Raw genomic sequence first — 7,618 nt, forward strand, 5'->3', positions numbered from 1 at the left:
TAGTCGCGTTACTCGGAAATTCCCTTCGATCGCCACGCCCCACACTCTCATCCCCTGCATAAACTTAAGGTCAAAGAAATGTACACCTAATTACAATGATATGATCAGAGTTCAAAGGGCGAACCTCGTTGACTAGACGAGACCCATCAGCGGTTACTTTCCTCCTCGCCTCATTTTCCAGCAACTCGTCGGACGTAAACGCGGGAGGGAGGTCGTCAAAAAATTCGCTAGGGGGAGGAGCCGCGCTAGTTCCACCCCTTTCTCCCAGGGTGAAACTAGGATCCCATCCCGGCAGAGGATGATCTCCCGAAACAGCTTCGAAGGCAACTCCTTTGTCTTTCCGAGACTTGCTGTTCCGCCTCTGAGCGGGCAAGTCGGCAACTGGCTCAACGTCATCAAAAGGCTGGGGAGTACCTCGGAATCGGTGTAGCTCCACCGCGCTTCGAATCCGCCCAAGGGTAAAGGAACTCCAGAAGAACGGCCTGTGCCGAAGAAGATCTCTCTTAGCGAAAAGATCATTAGGGACTCGCGGAAAAGCATTGTTCACTGCATGATAAAAATTTTATTTTCATTTTTCACGCACTTTCAAAGTATCAAAACGGAAAGCAAGAATAGTCGTATTACCGCAACCGTAACGCCACTCCCGAGGGAATAGATGAAGCCAGCTTTCCTCGACGGACTCCTCATCTATTTTGACAAAGAAGAAACGCTCAAACCAATCTTTATGGTTCGAAGTAGTCCCTTGGATTATCCAGCTCATTCCTCACCTTTATAGAATACAAACCCTCGGTCTTCATTGGTCTGTTAGTCCAGAATCCCTCGAAGTCGCCGGGGCTAAGATCCATCCCCAACTCGTAGCTCGAGATTACCACACCGAGCCAATTCTCCAAGGCAGAAACGTTCAGCTGGCTGATCGAGAGCTCGAAACGGTGAAGGGCACGGACGATGGCACTAGGGATTGGAAACCACATGCGGCAATACGACAAGTAGGCCTCATAGCAAGTAAAGAAACCCGGCGGAGGGTTCCTCGCGCATTCGTTGCCAGCCGGAATTCGAAACTTGACTCCATTCAGATTTGATAAAAATTCCGAAGATTCGTAAGATACTCGGGTAAAACCATGCTTGGCATAAATGGCGCACCCTGAGGCCTCAAACGTCTTTTGGGGATAGGATTCTCCTGCTGAGGCGGAGGAGAGCTACAGTGAGCTCTGTAGTACGCCTCCTTTGCGTCTTCTTCAACCTCAAACTCGATTTTCGGACTGATCACTTCGTTGGCAGGAAGATCGCCCGAAGACATTTTCGTGGAGCCATTGGATTTCACCTCCATGTAAGGTGGGTAGCCGGAGTCCCGGGACCTGGATCTGGGACCTAGAAGCTGGAACCCGGAACCCAGAGATGAATATTAGCTGAAACGTGTGTTCTTCGGCTTCTTTTACTCTCCTTTGCTCTAATTGATGTAGAGTTCTCGTTTTTCTTCGGCTCGTTTGCAGGATGCAGAGAAGCAGTGTTCCCGGCACTTGGGCAGGGAACCTTTCGCGGAACAACTCCAATGGAAGTTGATGAGTACTAAAAGGCGTTCCAACACTCCTTAGCCTCTGTTCCTGAAATAAATTCAACACTTTTGGCAGGAAACAAGTGGATTATATCTGGGTTTGAAAATTTATAAATAAGACAAGTAAAGTTCAGATATACCCAAATGGTTTTAGCTAGTTGAAGGATGTTTTGTGGACAAGTCAGGTGCTGTTCCTGGTTCTCTTTCAACCTTTTACCATGGCTTGGTCGTCCATCACCTTGTCTTATCCCTGGTTCAAAACTCTTTGGCAAAGACAAGTGCATAAATCCAGAATTTGAAAGTTTTAATGGAACAAGACTATCAGTTCTTTTATTTAAATGAAGTAATGTACATAATATCAGAACTGGTGTCCTTCTGAGTTACTTTGAGTTTTGTTACTAGAAAAATCAATGGTTCTGGTTTTATATTCCAATTGTGGAGTGGCTCAGGAATGATCTCATGACCTTGAACTTCTCTTGGAGTGGTCTCAGCAACTGTTGTAGGCACAGGGGGGGGGGGGGGGGGGGGGGGTTACCCACGAATGGATAGAAATGGTGGAACCAAGGTTTCATCCTGAAACAAAGAGAACCGATTTTTATGAGTTTTTAGTTTTTATGATGCAAACAGAAACAAATATGAAAACGAATAAGATAATGATGATAATGATAATAAAATAAGATAAATAAACAAATGATAGGATGGAATCAAGCTGCTGGATGTGTATCACTCTCAGCTTGATTAGATGATGAACTGAAGTGGATTTGCGGAGGAAGGTTTGATTGAATCTCTCAATCTGATGGAATGATGAATCAAAGTGATTGACTCTCTCAATCTGTGTACTGAGCTTGTTTGATTTGCACAAACAAACTAGACTCACGAAATCAATAAGACAACAAAGAATCTCTCTTTGAATCCTAAAAACCGATATTTTATACATAGAACAACTTTGATAAAACTGAATAAACTTTCTATTAACTTGGTGATTAAGGGTGTCTCTTTAGAATGACTATCTAAGAGCTTATATAATGCTCTGGAAACTAATTCTAACAAATCAAGCAAAATAACAAAATCGGAAACCAGCCGTTGGAGCCTTTTATGGGATTTTGGCTCCAAGTGAGAAACTTGATTCTTCTTGAACCTGGACGGTGTAAGGGGATAAGAGAGCTTCCTTGGGATCTTCTGGATGGCTTGAAAGGTTCTGATCTCGTGCCTGATCTGAAGAGAAAAGAGCTGTTGGACATTAATGTCGGTTTGCTCCAAATAAGGCATGGTATGAACTTGTAGAACTCCTCCTGGACTCCTAGAATATCTCCTGATTGGTTTAAATGATCTCCTGGTCGCTAATGTCTGGTTTGAAGCTGATTGAACCGGTTAGCTTCCAATTGAGGCAAGTGTAGAACTGGTTTGACCGGTTTTGGAGATTGGATCATAACTTCATAATTCCGTGGCCATTTCTCCTGATATTGGGCTTTATGGAAAGCTGATAAACTACTCTTGAATCCTATGATGGGCTTTGGTTCAGGCCGCTCCTTCCTTGGGCTGGAAGCTCCTTCTAAAATCAGGTACTCGCAGATGGACGGGATGGAAAACCTCTGACTTGTAAAATTCATAACTTCTTGCTCCGTGCGTATTTTGGACTTATTCCAAATGGTCTGGACTCCTTCTTGAGTGTAGAGTCCATTAAAATTTGTCTCGTGACTTAAAACCTCCTGGTTTGTAAGATACAGCATTTTTAGTGCACATGTGTTCTACTTGGCGCCTTGGCTGGTTAAGTAGGGCTTTGGGTTGACCTCCGGTTCGGTTGCGGATCTGATGACCACATCATCCCCTCCCTCTTGACAAGGTTTCAACCTCGAAACTGTATAATCTGCACCAAGATAGAGCAAGTTAGCTTTCATTCTCTTTTGAGATTCTAAAACCTTACCTTGGTATTGTTTTGGTTTTGCTTCATTAAGCAATATGGACTGCATTGTCTCTTGAACAATCTTCTGGTCCATCACAAGAGTCAAGCCTGGTGGTTCTTCTTCTTTCAATTCTTGCTCCTTAAGTCCTGTTACAACACCCTTTGACAAAGACAAGTGCATTATACAAGAATTTGGAACTAATATATCAGATTGAATAAAACTATCACTTTTCATAGATAATTCTGTTTTCTCTTCTAGTGATGTTTCTATCAATGCTTTCTTAGTAGGACAAACTATAGCATAGTGTCCTTTCTTATGACATCTATAACATGTCTGATATTTCAAATCCTCAGAGTTAGAAGACTTACCTTGGCTGGATGGCTCTTTTTTATTTTGGTTTAAAATCTCCTTGTCTCTTGGACTTAAATCATGGACAACTTTTGATCTCAACAAGGATTGGGTGATCGTGTCTTTCTGGACCTCAGGACCTGTCTTAACATCCTTGGACAAAGACAAGTGACTCATACCAGTGGGAGATGATTTATAAACAAATTTATCAAGGATAGGACTTACCTTGGTCTGCTCTTGAAAAATCGGTTTGTCTGATTTTTCTTTTTGTCTGGCCAACGTGTCTTGGCTGACAAGGTTCTTCTTCCCCATGGCCTTTGGGACCTCATAAGGTTGGTATTTATCATATAAAACCGTGGGCATCTGGCTTGGCCGAATCTGGTCTTGATAGATCAAGCTTCTATGGTCTTGTTGTGGCACAACTTTCTTTGCCTCTTTGGACACACCATTTGAAAATCTCCTTGGGTATTTTCTTCTGGTTTCTTGCGTGGGAAGTGTAGTCACATACTTCCTGATCATAACATATTTAAGATCTTCCCAGTTGGTGACAACCTCTTCTCGACTTTTACCATGTGTCTTATCTACTCTTTTCCACCATGAGTAAGCTTTTCCGGAAAGTTGCTTGATGGCATGAGCTAGCCTCTCCTTCTTTGGCACGCCATAGTATGTAAACCAATCATCCATGGTTCTTTCGCATGTTAGATACTCACTTGACCAACTGCTTCCTGAAAAAGAATAAATATTAACATCATCAGCAGAGTTATAATCATGATAAGAATAATTTGAGTATTCATGAATATAAAAAATTTGGTGTTTGGTGATCCATGAAGGATCTGGTGGCTTGGGCTCAACATAGCCAGCATCTAGTGCATCTCCAAATCTTCTTTCTCCATGTGGTGGTCGTCTGCCTTGTGGCTTATTTTTTTTTCCCAACTGATCAATATTATCATGGAGCTCTTGTGTAGCTACTAAGTGTTGGTTCAGTCTGGTCTTCATGATTTGGCCGAGTCTCTCCTCTTCCATTGTTTCCTGAAAACAATCTCAAAGACCAAGTGAAGGTATGGAAAGCTTTGGTCGAACCAAAATAAATAAAACGCAACAATGCAATTTACCCTAAACTGAGAATTATGCAAATAATGAACCAAAATGAAATAACTATACTAAAATGATTTTTTTTTCTGAATGCAATCTCGACTTGAAACAATATGGTATGATAAGAAACACAAATGGAAAGAAAATATGGAAACAAACTAACAAGGATATTTTTTTTTGAATTTTCTTAGGATGAAATGCAAAAGCCGGAAATGGAAACTAAAATGTATGCTTGGACCAAAATGATATAAACTAAGCTGAATGATATATATATTTTTTTTAATGCAAATAAGAGACTTATGAAACAACTATGGTATGCATGAAATTAAAAAAATGATATGCCTTTTTATTTTTTTTATTTTTATGCAAGATTCAAACAAGAAACAAATATGGAATGTAGATTTTTTTTTTAAAATAAATGCACAAAATCTAAAAATGGAAAGTGGAGCTGGGGAATGAATGCAAACACAATATGAGATTTCTTTTTCAAATTTTCGTGAATCAAATGCAAGAAACTTCTTCTCTTTTGTTTTTCTTTTCTTAAGAACAATAACAATGCAAAAACTGTTTTTACGGCTTTTCGGTTTATGATGAAAATAAATGCAAGCAAATGAAATATGATGCAAGGATAGATATCACCTTAGTCAGGAGCTTGAGCTCTGATACCAAAATGTTGTAGGCACAGGGGGGGGGGGGGGGGGGGGGGGGGGGGGGGGGGGGTAACCCACGAATGGTGGAACCAAGGTTTCATCCTGAAAACAAAGAGAACCGATTTTTATGAGTTTTTAGTTTTTATGATGCAAACAGAAACAAATATGAAAACGAATGACATGATGATGATAATGATAATAAAACAAGATAAATAAACAAAGGATAGGATGGAATGAAGCTGCTGGATGTGTATCACTCTCAGCTTGATTAGATGATGAACTGAAGTGGATTTGCGGAGGAAGGTTTGATTGAATCTCTCAATCTGATGGAATGATGAATCGAAGTGATTGACTCTCTCAATATGTGTACTGAGCTTGTTTGATTTGCACAAACAAGCTAGACTCACGAAATCAATAAAACAACACAGAATCTCTCTTTGAATCCTAAAGACCGATATTTTATACAAAGAACAACTTTGATAAAACTTTATAAACTTTCTATTAACTTGGTGATTAAGGGTGTCTCTTTACAATGACTATCTAAGAGCTTATATAATGCTCTGAAAACTAATTCTAACGTTCATAAGAAGAAAAGAATGGAAACAAATCAAGCAAACTAACAAAATCGGAAACTAGCCGTTGGAGCCTTTTATGGGATTTTGGCTCCAAGTGAGAAACTTGATTCTTCTTGAACCTGGACGGTTTAAGGGGATCAGAGAGATTTCTTGGGATCTTCTGGATGGCTTGAAAGGTTCTGATCTCGTGCCTGATCTGAAGAGAAAAAAGCTGTTGGACATTAATGTCGGTTTGCTCCAAATAAGGCAAGTTTGAGTAAATGAGGATCGTCCTGATCCAATGGTTGCTGGTGCATGGTATGAACTTGTAGAACTCCTCCTGGACTCCTAGAATATCTCCTGATTGGTTTAAATGATCTCCTGGTCGCCAATGTCTGGTTTGAAGCTGATTGAACCGGTTAGCTTCCAATTGAGGCAAGTGTAGAACTGGTTTGACCAGTTTTGGGGATTGGATCATAACTTCATAATTCCGTGACCATTTCTCCTGATATTGGGCTTTATGGAAAGCTGATAAACTCCTCTTGAATCCTATGATGGGCTTTGGTTCAGGCCGCGATGGGCTTTGGTTCAGGCCGCTTCTTCCTTGGGCTGGAATCTCCTTCTAAAGTCGGGTACTCGCAGATGGACGGGATGGAAAACCTCTAACTTGTAAAATTCATAACTTCTTGCTCCGTGCGTATTTTGGACTTATTCCAAATGGTCTGGACTTCTTCTTGAGTGTAGAGTCCATTAAAATTTGTCTCGTGACTTAAACCCTCCTGGTTTGTAAGATACAGCATTTTTAGTGCACATGTGTTCTGCTTGGCGCCTTGGCTGGTTAAGTAGGGCTTTGGGTTGACCTCCGGTTCGGTTGCTGATCTGATGACCACATCATCAACTCTGGTACATTCAGTCGTGGCCTCACTTTCTTGTGGTTCACTCTTTTGAGTTGTAAAAGTTCGGCTTGTATTCTGCCTCCATTTGTTGGAAATATTATGCTCATTACTCCATATGTGATATGCCTAATATTATGGCTAATTTAATGATAACTCAAAATTTGGCTATTATATTTTAGGAGAATCGCAACTTAATTTTTATTTCTAAAAGTTGTTATATAGATTGTTAAAGATTTTAAGAATATCAAAATGATTTTTAAAATAGTCAGCAGTAAATATCCGAAAATATAATATATATTATAGTAAGTTATATCGAAAAGTATTTTTAAGTGAAAATTTATAGTGTACATTTTTCACATTACACTAATTTAAAACATTACACAAATTTAAAATCTCCACGAATTTATTTTACTAAATAGTATAGATTATATAATTGAATTTTTCATATAACAACTCTATCTTAAAACTTATGGTTTGTAGGTATGTTAAGGTTTAGTGGCTGTGCTGCTCAAAGTTAGACTGTAGTGATTTAGGGTATCAACTGTATTTTTTAGGGTGTATAGTCTGTATGTTTTCAAATAATGCCTGAAACTAACGGTTTGAATTATTGAATGTAGTTGGT

Source organism: Brassica rapa, chromosome A04 (genome assembly GCF_000309985.2).
Source record: "Brassica rapa cultivar Chiifu-401-42 chromosome A04, CAAS_Brap_v3.01, whole genome shotgun sequence".
NCBI lineage: Eukaryota > Viridiplantae > Streptophyta > Magnoliopsida > Brassicales > Brassicaceae > Brassica > Brassica rapa.